Source organism: Dermacentor variabilis, unplaced genomic scaffold (assembly GCF_050947875.1).
Source record: "Dermacentor variabilis isolate Ectoservices unplaced genomic scaffold, ASM5094787v1 scaffold_18, whole genome shotgun sequence".
Lineage (NCBI taxonomy): Eukaryota > Metazoa > Arthropoda > Arachnida > Ixodida > Ixodidae > Dermacentor > Dermacentor variabilis.
Window position 1 is genome coordinate 7,106,087 of NW_027460346.1, and position 18,629 is coordinate 7,124,715.

An 18,629-nucleotide genomic window follows, 5' to 3' on the forward strand; every position below is an offset into this window, starting at 1 on the left:
GCTTGCCTCGCTTGCTTGCACTTTGTCTTCTTCTTCTTTCAACTTCTAGCAACGAGACTGGGACGGGATTGGTCATGGTTCGCAATGGAAACATAATATGAAATTCTTGTTGCCTGCTAACTTATTAGCAGTATAATACCTATATTTAAATAGTAGTGATCACAAATTATTTTTCTTTTGTTTTCTTTTCCTGGAAAATGGTCATGCCAAGTTTGACGAAGATGAAGATTATGAAAATAATGCGATATAATGTTAATGACGACGAAAAGATGTTAATATGAGAGTTTCCCTGCCACATTTATTTGACACACTTCCTTTCCGACTTGACCAAGGGTACTTGCACCAAAAGATGAAATAATAATGGCCTAGAGAGGAAGGCCCATACGCGATAGGGGCTGCTCTAAGTTTGTCTTTCTTTCGGTATTATAGTTTCTGCAATAGAGGAGGAAATGGTCCAGTTATTCTACATCCCCACATGACGCACAAATGTTCTATGGTGGGAGTCCACAACTACTCAGGTACAGATTTAATTGGGGTATCCTAAATCGTGTTAGGATAATTGAAACTTTGCATTGCCGACAGGGACACGACCGGACATTCTAGGGGAACGCTAAGTATCCGTAATCGGGTGCAGCAAGGAGGGGCTCATTTTTCTAACCTTTGGCTTGTCGTCTTCGGAATTTTGTCGCTGCCAGCAGTGTAAGGAAGCGTATATATATAAAAAAACTAGTGGCCCACCAAGCGCTGCCTTTGCCAATCTGTCTGCAATGTCATTAAAGGATCGAAGCTGAAAGGTTTTCCAGAAAAAATGAGTGAACATGTGTACATAATGGTTTTCAACCCTCCGAATTCGAATATCGTATCGAAATTGAGCGAAAGAAAGCGCAAATATATTTTATTTCGACGAAAAGTGCAGCAGCGGACACGCCGAGCTCGCGCGTCTCGTTTCCGAGTGTGATTGGTCGGGCGCCTCGTGACGTCAACTCTAGTGACCGAGCAGTGCCGCTACACATGAAGCGCGGTGCCAGGTAGTTTGGTGCTGTAATGGAAAATTAAGAGGTAATGGTAAATTTAGAGAGCCTGCGCTTTTCTGAGGAGTTCGGCGTTACTCCCTACATGTACGAGCCGATTGCGAAGAGCCGGCCTCTCGAAGAAGCAAACGATGCTGGTGCGAGCAGTCGTTTCGACGCGAACGAAAGCGAAGTCTTGGGATCTCCTCGTGTTGGAAATGCTCTTTGGTGAGTATGTTTTTTGCAAAGCGATCTAGTGATCTCGCCGATCTTTCGCCGATCTAGTGAGCTCGTTTCCGGTCAAACAACTGTAGTGTTGTGTTCCTGCATGCCTCCTCGTGGAACGTAAGCGGGGATGCGATCGTCGGCATTTGTGCGCTGCCCAAAGCTGTCGGCAATCTACAAAGACGGTTTAAACGCGTGAAAAGCTTCCCGGTTCATGCAGTACGTGTAGTGACCTTCATCTGTGCGTCATCCGCACACTACTCGTAACCGAAGTCGTAAAGGCGGCGAATTCCGTCGGCTACGTGAGACGGTCGGTTTCTCGCTGTGCGCGAGAGAAGGGGGGAGCGTAGCGTCCTGGCGTGCGCCGGCTTTCCAGCACATACAAACTCTACATTTGCACTGCGTTATGGTAGCTGCATGCAGGCTGTTTTACAACACACGTGCAAATAGAAAATTCGCGGCGCTTGGCGACGAAACCTGCGTCAAGGGCGGTAGATAAACATGCACCTTCTGTTGCGGTGACGAGCTCCTTGTGTACGCGAACACTGACGGCACTGCGCCGGGCCTTAGACGAGCCGACTTGACTGGCAAACCCAACGCACGTTTTAATGATAAATTCTCGTGATAATCGTCGCCACGGAAGTGGTTGGAGCACAGCACTGTTGTTCTTGAGGGCTTGAAATTCTTTCGCTTCACAGCAGCCTCCCACTTCGTTAAAAGCTTCTTGTCTTGTGGGAAGCAATGGAAGACAACATCGTCGCGGCCGCTGGGGCTCGTGCAACCGTAGGCTGCACAGAAAGCCGGCATGATCGGCCCACCACTTCAGTTGATGCTGCGCACGTTGACTACCACTCTACATACACGCAGACGCACCAACAAAGGAATGCAGGGTCGATCGAAGCAGATTACGATGGCACGCACGCAGAAACAAGCATGGTCAGGCACGGTCGCGCAGGCTGCGAAGAAACAAAACACTAGAGTTGACGTCACAACACCGCGGTTTCCGGTCTCCGCTTGCATCGTCAGCGTCAGCAGCAGCGCGCGGCATTCGACGGGGGGCGGAGCTACAGCGCAATTTTAACCGACGATTACGTCGCTCCTAATTGAAAAAAAAAACCCCAAATTTTATCTACATGGTTTATAAGGTTCCCGCATCCGTATATGAGCGTCTTATTGAATTCGACAGATTCTTCAGCTTCCCTTTAAGAGCTAGTCGACAATGTCCAGGTATCCACAAAAACCGAATTTATTTAATACGAGATTCCGAAAAAAAGAGTAGCAACCGCTGTATTGGGGAATTTTTTGTGCTTTCTAGCGACTTAAGAATTGACAGGCAGCCTGCGAGCAATATTTAGTGCAACACATTGTTGGGAATTTTGTATAGGGCGAAGCACATGGCGATGGATTCGGCCACATAAATTGCAGTATAATACGCAAGATGGATAGCAAAGCTCTATGATAGTGTTTTGGAGCAAATGCCTTTCGCCGATTTCTCATCTTTCTTCGAGGCGTCCGTGGACACTACATCATGTGAGGAAAATTTTCCAGATACTCATTGAAGAGTACGACTAGCCTCTGTTTGGCCATGAATTTAGCATTCTTTAAAAAGAGGTAATGAAACTTACAAGTATTATATGTTTTTGTTGAAGTGACACATTGAAGTCATCGTAGGTTGAGCTTCTTTTTTTTTTTTCGCTAAAGCACTCCGTAAACAGGACCTGGGGTATCTTGTATCTTGGCCACATAGAACCAAAATATAGCGCCGGTTGTGCGACAAACACCGGGCAACTTCTCCCAGGAATATTTTCGTATATATACTCTAAGAAATGTTTTTATTGTTAGCATGTGACATCTCGATGCTAAATCTGGTATGTTTGGCTCTAGATACAGCAAAGAGTTCGCAACATAGTTTGGGACGCCAGGACACTGACGTAGGACCCGTCTCTATCTTAAATAAAGGTTGCGACTTATAACTTGGAGGGCCAGATATCTACACACAACCAAATTCAAGAACTTGTCTAGGCATACCAAACTTCCAGTTGTATTTTCTTGTCAACCGGCCGAGAGCGACTTCACTGTTTCTAATGGATGGATGGATGAAAAATTTTGATGAAGGTCCTGAGGTACGCGACTCAGCGCGCTGCGGGCCGCTCCCACGTTGGGACAGTCAGGCCATGCCCGACCGCCGCATCGTGGGCCCTCTGGACAGCCCATAGTTGCGCCCTGGCATCGGGGCTCGTGATAGCGGAGAGCCACTCCTCCTAATTGATTTGTTCTGTACTTCGTAATGAGGGGCAACGCCAGAGCATATGGTCTAGGCTAGCGAAGTCATTGCAGTGCCTGCAAGAACTAGTGGCATAAGTGTCGGGATAAAGCTTGTAATAAAGCCTGGCTTGGATACGAGCCTGTTTGCAATAATCTGAGGGTCAATGCCTGCGCTCTATACCCCTTCCTCACAAAGCTTGTGAGGAAGGGGAAAGTCTCTCCTGCTTGGAGATAAAAGTGCTGTGTAATTTCATTGTATGCGGTCAGTTGATCTCTGTTCTCCACCACTGCGGCCCGGCGGGGGAGTTCTCCATGGTCGCGGAAAGCGAGACCTCGCGCCTTGGAGTGGGCCAGCTCGTTGAGGTTTGTGGGGCCTCCCATGATGAATCCCATGTGAGCAGGGAGCCACGTGAGAGTTTAGGTGGCGATGCTTTTGCCGTCGAGGATGCGACAGGCTTCCTTACACACAGCGCCAACGCTGAAGACGCGGATGGCTTGCCCTGGAATCGCTGAAGATACTGGCATGTTTATCGTCCAGGAGGGCCAAGGCAATGGCCACTTGCTCGGCCGCACGCGACGACGTGCTTCGTACCGAAGCGGCGTTAACAGTTAAACCCCTGTGGTTGACCGACACTACCGTGAAATTGTTGCTGTTGCCATACTGGGCCGCGTAAACTGTTTCTAATAGGATTTTTTTATACGAGGGTGCCAACGTGGGCCAGGGTTTCGAGCATGAAGCTGTTGTTGCTGTTGTCCTGAGTGGCCGTGGCACATACCCACAGTGGGGGATTGGCCAAGAATCGGGCGGTTTAATTAGGTGCCTAAAAATAATAATAATAACAAGGGAGTTAACAATTTGGGCGTGTGAGTTTAAAAATAAACGTTTTGTGTTTGGAGAAAAAAGGAAATAATCAGATGAAAACCGGGTATAAGATAATAATAATAATAATATTAATAACAATAATAATTAATAACAGATAAGAAATAAAAGAAAGCTATGGTTGGGAGGGAGAACGATCAATCTAACATGGAAATCGATTGCTTTCAATTAGGTAATTTTGGATCGCCAAGCAAACATTTCTGTGGCTGAACCCAACAATGGAGGCTCCAAAAGATAGGATCACAGGCACTGATAAAGTTAGACCAATAGAGCGAAGCGGGATTTCCAGTAGTCGTTTTCTTATAATAGAAAAACGTCTGCAAGACAACAAGAAATGGTCGATTGTCTCCGATTCGCCATAGAATGAGCATAATAGTGAGGGGGCCAGACCAGACCTGTGGAGGTAGAAGTTCAATGCAGGTATACGGCAGCGCAGCTTCGTGATGGACACTTCAATTTTCCGTGTTCGGCAAAAATCTGTTCCAAGGGTGCAGGAGATGTCCGTAATCCACAGAGTTAGTAATTTCGGAGCCTGATATTGACTGTATAATGATACTCCTGCGAAATCTAGCTGCAGTAACATAAGCAGTCAAAGGGCAGCAAGGAAGAATCGGGCCACTTATCGATGCCTTGGCTAGAGAGTCTGCAATTTCATTAATGATTAGTCCTTTATGGCCAGGCACCCAAATCAAACGCACGCTTCTCAAGTAATCAGGTACCAATGATTGAAATGTCCTCATCACGCGAGAATCACTAGAAGCAGTAAGGGATGAGCACAATGATAAAGAATCAGTGACTATCACGGCTCATGTAATTGATGGTCCTAATTTGCGTAATGCCAGCACCACGGCCATGAATTCGGCTAAAAAAATCGGTATGAAATCTGGCAGCCGAAGAGAAAATGTCCAATCGAGAATCGGGGAAAATATTCCTACACCTGACTTTTCTTCACATTGTGAAGCATCTGTAGCAATTACAACGTTTGTTTGAAGGTTTTTCAGGTGATCTTGTAATATACCGTCTAGAATACGGTGTGGAAGCTGTGGCGGTCACTTCATCTTCCTCTCGGCGGTGACAGGCAAGAGCTGGTGCCGTGAGTCATGCTAAAGCACAATCGCAACGACATCGGGTCCAAGAATCGGGATGAAGTGGAGCGCATTTTGTGTTATTTTTCGTTTCTTTTGATCTTATCAAAATTTATCATTGATGTTTCTTTTTAGTAGCCCTAATCTTCCTGCTTACTCGTCCGATTCTTGGCCAATCTACCACAGTGGGTATGAAGCAGCCATTAAGGCAAATCTACAAACCGACAAGCTGGTGCCAGCCAGCCGGAATTAGAACCCGGGTTTACACTGCACTTGCGCCTGAAGGCTGTTTCACATGCAGCGACTGGGGCGAGAAAAAAAGATCCGTGATGTCGCTCGGGTGGAAGAGCGATTTTTGTTGAAATATTTCACATGCGTCGACGACGGCGTGATTTCTGTTGCAGCGACAACGAAAAGTTTCCGCCTGCCCTCAAAGTATTCATGGCCCCTGTACTGTTACAATAAAACAAAACGGGAACGAGCCAGATGTTTAGCTTTTGTTATTTATTGAACAGTACAGTAAATACAGCATGCGATGAGGTCTATGTCTTTAAGATCGGTTAGTCCGCAACTTCGGAGACACGTCGTAATATTAGATTTCGCAGAAAACGTCTATTTCGAGGGTGTTTTCTGTCGCCTCCCTTCAAAATCGCGACGATCACTGTGACTGCCTTGACGGTGGTACCAAATGACGGCGGAGCCTATGTAGCGGGGAGCTGAGGCCATCGTGTCAGTGGCAGAGCAACGCAAATCGCTGCGTTGTTGACTGAAAATCGCGCCACGTTAGACAGCCTTGACGCAGGGCCCGCCGCTTCGCTCCGAGATGGACCTCGGATCTACGGGAAGCCATGACTCCTAGCGTCGATCCCAAAGTTAAGCCCACACGGAGAAGGTGTATTTATCTGCTCTGATCAGACACGTTTAACGACTGAATGCACCATTGTGTAAGGATGACCGACCCCTGCCTTCTTTATTTATGTTGTCTATGTATTCTATGCCTTTTACGACTCGCTGTAGCATATTTAAATGTTTGTCTGTCGCAATAGTGAGTCAGCTGACAGGCAGCGCAGCAAGTCGTTTTCCATGTGCTTTCACCTGTGTTTATTTCTTTAGCGCAGTTGCCGCCTGAAAATGAATGAGCAACTAGCCGATGATATCACGTTATTTAACCATATATAGCCGTTTCTACCGCAATGTACAGGGTGTGCCCACTCTCATGCACCAAGATTCAAATATATGCAAATACTACATAGCTGGACCAAAACATGGTAATGTAGTACGCGCGTCGCTTTCCGAAGGCCACACCACTGCGCCATGACTGCGCGTTCGCGGTCGCCATGGAGGTCGCGGAGAGCGGCGGGCAGTCGAGAGTTCTCGCCCTTTCTCGAGATGCCTCGGGAGCCCGCGAGAATTCCCGCGCGTTTCAGTCGTTGTTCCGCCCCGGCTGCTAGGGTGCCTCGATGCGCGCTACCGGCTGCTGGGAGACAGCGCGCGCGCCGGTCGGGCTCGCCGGCGAGAGCATTGACCTCACCGCCCACGTGACGACTTCGGCGCCTGTGATTGGCTTGCTCGGGTTTGCGGAAACGTGACGCCGCGAAAAAAATGGGTTCGGGAACCATCCTCGCGCGGCAGAGAATTTTTGACGCGAAAGCGCCTGTCGCGGCGCGCGTTTATTTCGGCAAGTGAGGACGTACAGGCGCCGACAAAAGTGGTATACTCCACGCAGCGGGAGCCGGAGCAGCGGCCCACATTGAGGGGCTTTACGGCCCACTGCATCGCGACGCCATCTACATTGACACGAGTCAAGCGACATTAAAGGGCACCCATTGGCTGTCTCGATCCGAGATGCTGCCTGTAGATGGCGTTGCGATGCAGTTTGCCGTAGAGTTACTGTGTGGGCTACCGCAGGTAGCACATACAGTAACTCGGTAGCATATGCATACGGTAGCATATACGGTAACATACGGTAACATATACAGTAACTCTAGTTTGCCATTGCTCCGGCTCCCGCTGCGTGGAGCATACCACTTTCGTCGGCGCCAGTACCTCAACGCGCAGCTAGACGAGGACTTCAGCGTAGCAGAGGGGAAGGCGGCACTGCACAAGCTCAACAGAAAATCGGCGTCGTGCCCGGACTGGATAAACAATCAAAACGCTCCGTAACTTGGACGACGAATCGATAGAACGGCTGACGGATTACATGAGCGGCTGCTGGAGCGCGGGCGCGATACCGAGCTCGTGGTAAACGGCGCGCATAATTATGATCCCCAAACCGGGCAAACGGGCACAGCTCGACACTCTTCGACCAATATCCCTGACGTCCTGCGTCGGCAAGGTTATGGAACACGGGGCTCCCGCTGGCCTTACCAACTACCTCGAGGACCGAGACATACTACCGCACACGATGCTGGGGCTCCGTAGCGGCCTTTCCATGCAGGACGTCACGATTCAACTCAAACACCAAATTGTAGAGAACCCCCCGCGATCCACAAAAGTGATACCAGGGGTCGAACTCAATAAGGCGTTCGACAACGTAAAACATGACGCGATACTTGAAGACATACGAGCATTGGAACTGGGTGAGAGAACGTACGACTACGTACGGGACCTCCTTACTGGTCGCCTGGCCCGCATAGCGATCGGCGGACTGGAAATCGCGAGACAACAGACATAGGTTGCACGGGCACGCCGCAGGGCTCGGTCATCTCGCCCATGCTCTTTAACCTCGTGCTTCTCTAGTTACCCCGGAAACTAGCCCAGATAGAAGGCCTCTACCATAGCTTGTATGATGATGACATCACGCTCTGGTTTGCCGAGGGAAATTATTATTATTATTATTATTATTATTATTATTATTATTATTATTATTATTATTATTATTATTATTATTATTATTATTATTATGAGGATCTCACACTATAGGGCCCGCACCGACACTGAGGGATTAGCCAAGAATTGCGCGTGAACTTTTACTTAATGCTGTGAAGTATTACATATTCCATTGAAGAAAAAACAACAAGAAACAATAAAACAAGAAAGAACATTCAGAAGATTACTCGTTTAGTTGATCTTATGTAACCGCAAACGGCATCAAACACGTCCCTGTTGCTAAAACCCAGAACTGACGCGCCCAATGTTAGCATTATTTCTGATTGTAAAATTAACCCTAATTTACAAAGCGGAATTTCTAGAAGTCTTCTTCCTAATAATTTGTACCGGTGCCATAACAACAACAACAAAAAAAAGTAAGGCCAGTTCCACCCACGCAATGAAAGCTGTCAAAACAGCGAAGCTTGTAGTCTATTTCTTAAATTTGAACTCGTGTTAGCGCGATTTTCATTAGTCTTTTGTCTCGTCATCGTTTTGCTAGATTAGAGCTTCGGTTCCGGATGGCGCACACTCCTCATTTGTGTGAGGTTGTGACCAAACCGCAGTGTATCCCACACCTTGCAGCTGTGGCCGCACTCACAGTCGAGTGCGGCCACAGCTGAACCCTATATCGGCACGCCCCGCGGGAGGAACCTCACTGCCATCGACATCTCTACTCGGCCTCCTACTCTCGAAGTTGGGGGTTAGCTTCCCTCCGGAGGCGCTTTGCTTGCGCTTCTCGCTCTCGAAGCTCGGCATTTACGCGACGTCGGCGCTGCCGCTCTCGCGCGAGCTCCGGCATTTACTGTGGACTTCATCATCTGTATATTATCATCATCATGTCATGTTCATGTCACGTTCGTTAATTCACAGAGCTAATCAAAAGCTCAGGCGTATCAGCACTGACCACGCTTATCCGGCAGTAGACACGATGAGTCTCACTACATTTACATGCATGTAAACTGTGTACACGTTTGCTGTTTCGGAGAACAACGCGTGCATTACCTCGCCTAGAGCAAAAGCAGTTCTAGATTTGAAATAAAGACATCGCTCGCATCGATTGGGAGACTAGAACGAAAGTAGCGTGGAAACAGGCACGCATTCATGCGAAAGGTCAATGTCTGGCTTTTTATAATATTCCTCTCCACACCCTGCTGTGATCACGTAGTACATATTCCTTACGTTAATGTTCTGTAGAAATCTCTCCTTACGGTGAAGTAACTCACCCGCTTGAACGACGACAATGCAGAGAACTTCACCAGCCATCTCAGTGAGTAAATGAAGTCAAACCTAAGAACTCAGTGGCAACAGAGGAAGTAACGGTTCGGTGTCTGTTTCAAAAAAGGAACGAAAAGCTTCCTTATTTATGGTGCACAATGTGAGTACATAAAGAAAGGAAAAAAAAACAAGGGAATTAACGCGGCTGTGTGGTTATACTTTATCTTAGTCGTTTGCTGAGGAATTTCCACCACGACTTGATTCTTTGCCTTCAGTCGAGGTTTTACTTCACTATTGACTCAGTGTCATCTGGGGCACTGAATATAAGGATTCCCGTGGAAGCATTATAGAGACTGCCGCAGAAAAAAGTAATCTGGTCGTGTTAAATGACAGCTCTCCAACGTTCTTGCGGGGGTTTCGTTACTCAAGCAGTATAGATGTCACGCTCTGCTCACAAGACCTTCTTGATGGCGTTGAATGGACAACAGACATAGAAACGCACGGTAGTGATCATTTTCCGATCCTGGTAAAACATCACCTCATACGGAGTGAGGGGACCCGGCGCTACTCAAAATATACTAATTGGCAAAGTTTTCGGCACCATTTAAGTAACTCATTGGGCGAAAATCCGAACTTTCAAAGTTTTGCAAATATATTGTGTGAGTCTTACAAGATGTGCACAAAGCAAGTCATTGTTCCGAATGAATACGCTGCAGTCGACGGGGAATATGAATGCCTAAGGGCAATTCGAAGACGCGCAGAACGGGCTTACCGCCGCAGTGGAAAGCTGGATGACTACAAGATGGCGCAGAAAGTTCAGTCAACTTCGCGCAGACGCTTACAAAAATTAGGTACGAGAAGATGGCGAGAATACTGCGCGTCGTTGTCTCCGTTTACTCCAGTTCCCAGAATATGGTCCATTGTCCGATCTTTTAGTGGTCCAGTTACCCAGAGCCATCCCTTCCGAGCCCTTGCCGTAGCTCTAAGCACTCCGGAAATATATGTTGCTGACGAATTCTGTCAACTTATATCCAGACCAGGAATTCCGTTTACTTGCCTAGAATTCGCAAATTCGACAACACTAGCAGAACAGAAGGTTCGTGCGTGCTTTATGTCACAGCATCCTCAGCTTGACTCTGAGTTTAGTTTAAATGAATTGAAAAGTGCTCTTTCGTCATGCCGTACAAAAACAACCGCAGGCCCAGATGGTGTTACGTATGTGATGTTAAAGAACCTAGGTCCAGTAGGAAGAATGACTCTTTTGGAGATATTTAATGATATCTGGATAAGAGAGACCCTTCCGGATTCATGGAAATTAGCTCGGGTAATTCAAGTGCTAAAACCAGGAAAGACTCCACTTTGTCTTGACTCCTACCGACCCGTCAGTCTCACAAGCTGTTTTTCCAAACTAATGTAGAAGATGATAGACAGTCGACTGCAGTGGTGGTGCGAACACACATATGTGTTTTCCGACCACATGACCGGTTTTCGACAAAATCGGTGTACAATGGATGCAGTATTAGACATTGTCACATGCGTCGAACATCAACGAATTTGCGGAAATGTGACAGTAGCAGTATTCTTAGACATTCAAAGAGCATTCGACACTGCAAGTCACATACACGTCCTTGCTGGTATGTTAGAGCTTGGCCTACACGGTCGAACGCTGCGATGGGTATCAAATTTTTTGAAAGATAGAAAAATATTTATGGAAACAATAGAAGGAGAAAGTAATTATCACAGCATCACGCAGGGCGTTCCGCAGGGCAGTGTTCTCAGTCCGTTTTTATTCAACTGTGTCATGGCAGCTTTGCCACAAGAACTCCCGCCTGGTCTACAGTATTCTCTGTACGCAGATGACATCTGCATATGGGCCTCTGGATCTCATATACAAGACATTAAAACTACGCTGCAAGAGGGTCTTGATAGTATCGATACTTTTTTAAAAGAAAGAGGCATGAGTCTTTCATACGCAAAGACAGCCGTACGTACTTCCTTTCACTAGACGACAGCTAAATAATTTCCAACTTACACTTAATGGGCAAAGTTTGATGTTTGTGAAAGAACATAAATTTCTTGGAGTTATTCTTGACCGCCAGCTAACATGGGCACCACACGTCCGCGCAATTGAAAAGCAGACCAATGCAGTAATAAATGTACTTCGGCGACTCGTTGGCACAACGTGGGGGGGGGGGGGGATCAGTCTCTTCGCTACTACAAGTTCATAACGCACTCATAAAACAAAAAATTGCTTACTCGGCCCCTATTCTCCATGGTTTATCGCAAAATTCTGAGGAACGTCTTCAACGTTTACTGGCGAAAGGGCTACGAGTGTGTCTTGGGGTTCCGCAGGCTACCTCGAGTTCTTTAGTAATTGCTGAAGCTCGTCATCCCCCATTTCCAGTCATACGAACGGTTGAAACATGCCGACATATTTATCGCATCTTAACCCAACACGAGAAGCATCCATTAACCCTCGCGCTCACCGAAAGAAACAAAAGCAAAATTCACGATGTTGTTCGAGAACATAAAGCGTTATTACCAAGATTTGAATTATGCAAAGTGGATGTTAGTTACCGTCCCTGGATGTTAACATGCCCTAAAATAGAATTATCGGTTGACGGGATTATATCAAAGAGAGACATGTTCATAGTAGCCGCACAGCAACTGGCACTCTTCCAAATTTACTCATTATATCCCCAGTACATCCACGTTTATGCAGATGGTCCGTGTCATAAAAATTCCTCGACTTCAGCATTCGTCATTCCACATTTAGCGCTAGAGCAAACATTTCAATTATCCCGGGAGACATCTTCCACCATGGCAGAACTATTTGCAATCCTGTGCGCTTTGCGTTTCATAACGTCAGAAAAACATTCGCAAAAATGGGTTATCTTTAGCGATTCGCAAGCCGCTCTCACATTACTGCAGAGCAATAAGAAAAATTCATTGAACACTTCGCTATTGTATGAGACACTCAAAGAACTTACAAAAGCAAGCGCAATGAACCACGTAATTGCATTTCAGTGGATACCTGGGCACTGCAATATTCCTGGTAATACTGCAGCGGACGCAGCTGCGAATCGAGCGCACAATAACGCAGAGGCAACCAATCTTCCACTATTGCGTAGTGAAGTCCGTCTGATCCTTAGACAGATTTCTTGTCGCCTCAGCGAAAATACCTGGTTTGACCAGCAAACTAAAAACTCGGAGTTATACTCTATAGACGCATGTATAAACTTATCAATGCCGGAAGCTCTAAGAGACAACAGAAAATTTGAAACATTGGTACACCGGCTGCCTCTTGGTACTGCATTTACGAAACACTTCTTGTACAGGATAAAACGTATCTCTAGTCCGCAATGTTCTTGTGGCCATCCAGACGAAGATGTGCATCATCTTCTTCTCGAATTTACGAGATACGATACACAAAGAACGTTACTGCAAGCTAATTTGTTTATATTAGACAGAAGACCATCCACTTTTAAAAAGATACTTGGCCCATGGCCAACTGCGGGCCTTCAAAAAAGAGCACTTCTTGCTCTGAAAAAAGTTTTTAGAGCAGACCAACATTTTGGGAAAATATTAAGTATCAGATGATCCGAATACGTTAATGAGTTACATAAACGTTGTTCGTGGTTCATAATTGGGTTATGGGGTGATCGCATCTTTTACGCAACATGTATAATTCTGTTCTATACTTGTAGTGTATTACATGTGTTGTGTGTTTTGCCTGTTCAAAACATCTGACTTTATATATGCGTACGTGGACTGAACTAGTGCACAGAACTTTGCGACTCATGTACTGCTGGACTGTATATTTTTTATTGATCCGGTGTTCTATTGAGTGTTATATTTTGAGTCGCTATTCTTCTTTGGACGCAAATTTGTTTCATTTGCCAAGTGACAAGGAGTAGCCGGTGCCACCATAAAGGCGCCAACCTCTCCTAACATTCACTTCAATAAAAAAAATGAATGGTGTTTGCTGAGCGCATGTGTCTGGCACGTGCGTGTTTGCACACGTGAGTGTATATGCACAGATGCGTGTCGGCTTGTTCCTGCAGTGCGAGCTACGGGCTTATTTGTTGAGGTAGATTATTCTGAGCCTGAGAGTTTACTCTTCATAACCGATAGTCATTGTCGTAATTACTCTTCACAAGCGTAAAATGCGGACATATCGCGAACAGGAAACTTCGATAGAAAAGAATATTCGATAGAAAAAAAAATTACTTTCACAATTAGTTACGACGCAACATTTTCCCTGACTATACGTGAACCATTGCTTGTATCTGGGAGCGAGGAGGAAATACCCGCGACTTATCGTTTTTCTACGATAATATTATGTTACTACGCGCCGCGTAGTGTTCGGTGTGTACATAGCAGAGCAGTTTTACAGGAGCTCTGTTCCGACAGTGGGCTCCGGTTGATAGGATAGCTCAAGCAAGAGCAACCTACGCGAGCTGATGTGTCAAGTAAACAGGACGACGTCGGAGCTAACTGTTTTTTCATATCATGTAGTGCGGAGAACTCGTTTGACCCGGCTGTAGGGCGCAAGACCACGAGCGCTTATTTGTCCCGTGACTGTTTTGAATATTGGCGAGGTTTGGGATAATCGTTAATGGCGTTCTTATCTTACACGAGAAATGACGTCATGTCCAACAATCCCGTGGCGCGCAAGATCTTTATTCTTAGGTCCTCTTGTTTATAACTGTTGTTCCTAATATTATTATTAGTACTAATAGTACAATTAGTAGTAGTATTAGTGGTAGTATTGGCAAGAACAGACGTGTGAAAGTGAGGAGACCGACAACATTGGCGAGCACATAGCAGGCTTCAGAAAAGGATATAAAATTAGCATTCGCTATAAAGAGACCTGATTTGTTCTTGATGTACCAGCCTTCAATGGAAGTCCCTGTTTAAGAAAAGATTAGAACCCAGAATAATTTTTTTTGGCCTCGATCACGTCCCGCATCGTACAAGTTGTAAATCGTGGACTTGTACAACGCGTATGAACCATATGTACACATTAAAGAGGCGGTTTCGGAGGTCGAAACGCGCTGTCGCTTAATCTGCAACACCGATCTGATAGTTGTCTACAGCGCTTAAAGCACAACACCTAACCACGCACATCAATACAAATAATTATATTAGCCAATGGTGCACTGCAGGACTCACATGTGGTACTCTCTCTTACCTCTTGACATGGGGGGGGGGGATACTCCGACCTGTAGTAACTGCGGTAATAATCTCACAGTCTTCAATGTTCTTATTCAATACCCTGTAATAGAAACAGAGAGTAAAAAGTATTCGTCTTCTGCATATCGCGAAAAGTTACTTCTCCACGCGGCATTTTTTCTTAGGAATGAACCGCCTTTTAATCTGAAAATAGTATTCGATTTCTTAGCTGAAACAGACGCCGTGAAAATCACTTGGACAGGTAATCTTTAGCACGTGATTCAAGGGCTTTAGCCTGTATTCAAGGGCTCTCTAGAATCTCTAGTATCGCTGTTATGTTTTGTTGTATCATGTATGTTTTTAACGAAACCTAATCACCCTATCCCACATCACTAAATGATCAGTGTCATTATTACAACGAAACTGTATATGGCTAGCCGATTCTTCCCTCCGTCCGTCTGTCAGTCACCTGTACACCGAAAACTCCTCCGGCGCAACCGCGTGCGCATGCGCGCAAAAAATTAGAGAGAGAGAGAGAGAGAGAGAGAGAGAGAGAGAGAGAGAGAGAGAGAGAGAGAGAGAGGCGTGCGATTGGCTGAGCCAGTAGTGACGTCGTTGCTCTCCGTCGCAGCCGAGTGCAGAGTTGCCAGATTGGGCTATTAATAGCCAAATTGGGCAACTTTTTATGTGGGTTGGCATCGAAAATTCCGAGTTGGCTGGATGGCTATATTTGGGCTATTTTTGTCTTGAGGACTTTCGGGTCCCGAGGGCAAGTCCACGCCGACAAAATTCTGGAAGGCCGCCGTAAAACCCAAAGCTCATTGCTGTCACAAAGATATGTAGGCAATCTTGAAGGCTTTCTTTAGCAATGCCGGCGCGGGGAGGATACCGTTAAGTCTTGGCTGCCATATATATACGTCATTCCAGCGCTGAACTATCTTCTTTTTTTTTGTTTCGGCGCCATCTGCTGCCGGTTCACGTGTGGTTCAGTAAGAAAAACGGTGGGGCTGACTGCTGTAGAGTACATGTTCCATGCCGGCCGCTATACAGCAAACTATTCTGTCGACTTAACACAACAGCTCAAGTATTCGCACGCATGTCGTAGCGAGTCATTTTCGCTCGTGGTCCTTCAATATTGATCAAGGGTTACTCAAAGCCTATTGCTTGGTTTTCCCGCGAAACACCGCGTTATTTATTTACCCAGTAAACTTACGACAAAGTCCGTAAGTCGTTTTAAACGACAAACGCAACGGTTCGAGTCGTTACGCTCAGCGAAGCGCAGTAGTCTCGACTGTCGATCAAAACGAAATGTTCTGCTCTAGTATCACCAAGCATGAACAAGCATCAGGATTGTAAAAAGATTGCCGGAAATCCAATGTTCCTCCTGCTGTCTGAGCTCGCTTTGTGCCTACTTGCGCAACGTCTTTCGAACGCACCAGTCCAACGCGTGTTCAGCCAGGTTTCATTGACAAAGAATGATTTGAGAGACCGCATGTAGGATGAGACACTGCAAGCTCTCCTTCACGTTAAGTTTGGTCTGGCGGAGAGTGGGGACTGCTGTAAAGATTTTCAGCCAGATGGACAGTTTCTGTCGCGTTTCAACTCTGCAGTTTTATATGGTCCAAGTGGCAGAAGAAGTTGATTCAAATGGGACTAGACTGTATATTGAATCTATTGCTGTAAATCCCCAGTGTGAGAAGTATCACTTGGTACTCTACGCAACGTTTTTCTTTTCGTTCTTTGTTTTAGTCAAGAGGCTACGTACTACGCGAAATTTGCGCTTGTTTCATGGTAGTTCTTGAACGCTGCATATTATTACAATAATAAACTCTATAAATATATGAAAAACGATATCCGTCCAAAGTGAAGATGGCAAGGCAATTGCTTACGAAAAGTCAGTGAGTGATTGCCTTGCCAACGTCAGAATGATAACTCGCCGGTTTTCATTCCATACTCCTGCGACACTTTTTTCCCTTGGAACTTTGTGCGTACGAGTAATTTCGATTATGGCTTACTTATTTATATGCACGTACTTTATCATCATTGTGATCCCTCTTCCTTCGTTTTAAGTCATCACAATGTGCTTTGCTCACGCATATTTTATACCTGTGACGAGAAAAAAACAACCTGCGTTTGATATACCTAATTGGTGCTTGTGGTACTGTTACGTCCATATTTCATTATTTTTGCGCGCATCGCACTGGTGCTTTGACAAAGAGTTCTTGCCAGTTTGTAAAGATATATACATTGTTCTACTGACTTCCTATTCTGATGTATAGGGCTTGAATTTGTTAGACAAAGGGGTTTGTTTTGTACTTAACTTCATGAAAGCCGTGCGCCACCAATATAAATCGATTTTGTGTGTTCCCTAGTGGAATTACATTTCTTTAGTTTTTTTTTTTCAAGTCGCACTGAAAGTAAGGTGCACCGTCCTCCTCGGAAATTAGGCACCACACGCATTCGTGCCTGTATTCACAGAAACTTAAGTACAAGTTTTCGTATTGCGCCGTTATACTCTTTTCGATACTAATACCACCTGGATTATTGCCAGCGCAGTAATGCAGGGGGAAACTAAAACCATAAACTTTAATTCACCTCTTTTGTTATGGGCCAGCCAGTCGTTCTCTTTGTTCCCACTCAAAGGCGAATTGTGGTCACAACTTGAACATGCTTGAAGGTTTCAAGTTTTCTCCAGAGTCCAGCATGTCTCCAAGCGGCAGCATTCGCTGACTAAGCATCGAGCTGCTTTCGAGTAAATTCAAGAAGAAAGAGAGACAGCGGAAGAGAAATAACATGTCTATTTCATGAATGAGGCTTAGGAAAAGCATCCCTCATTTAATGCCTTGAGCTCGGACCGCCTCTTCGGCACACAATCGTGAACAGCCGAAGCGGATCCTCGAGGTCGGAGCTGGCAATATTTTGCCCGACTGTTACAGAAAAATGCCTGTGGTACAGCGAGCCGTGAACTTAGAACGAGGCTCAGTATATACCAACAACGTCATGAGTGAATCGGGAAAGAAATCCCTCGGTTCATTGTAACAATAAGTGGTCTCCAAATCCACGTCTGAGTGGCAACCCTGACTAGAATTCGTTACGAAGCTCTTGAGGCCAGTGTTGTGCTGGTTGCATACGGCGGAGATAATTTTGGAACCGGAAATACGCGGTGAAATTTCGACACAATTTAAATCATCTACAAGGCACCTGCAGAACATCATCAAGCGTATTGGCTATATTTTTGGCTACTTTTCGCTGACAAAAAATTTAGGTCTGGCTATTTTTGGGCTAAATTTTGAGATCATTTGGCCATTTTTTGTTGGTGCCACCCGGCAACCCTGGCCGAGCACGCACACAGCAGTTTCTTTCCGGCTCCGAAATGGGTAGGCCACGCGTCATACGTACTTCTGAGGAGCAGGCAGCTTCCGGTCAGCAACGCCGCGAGCAAAACCGGGAACGAGTTCGTCTACGCCGTGCAGATGCTGCAGCCCGGGCACAAGAACAGGCTCATGCAGCCGAGCGCAAGCAGCAACTGCGTACGGAGGATACGGCAGTCCATACCAAGCCTGTACGGATTGCTTGGCTGATGATTTTTTTAGTACGTATGTTTTACGCAGCCACAGTTTTTAAGTCCTTTTTCGCCATTAAACACCTACCATGCGGAATTCATTGTCCACGCCACACAATATGCGTCCATAACAACACCATTTGTCATGACGCTCTTTCGCCATACCTGGTCCTCGCGCCATAAAACACCGCACATCATCATCATCATCATCATTACTTAATTTCGCGATAATATGGTGAAGGGAGGTGTTGATGATTGTGTAAGATAGTTACCGTGGTTTTTTTCTTGGTCGGTTTCTTGGCAATTGGTTCTCTAAGTATAGCACATACCTGTCTGTTATA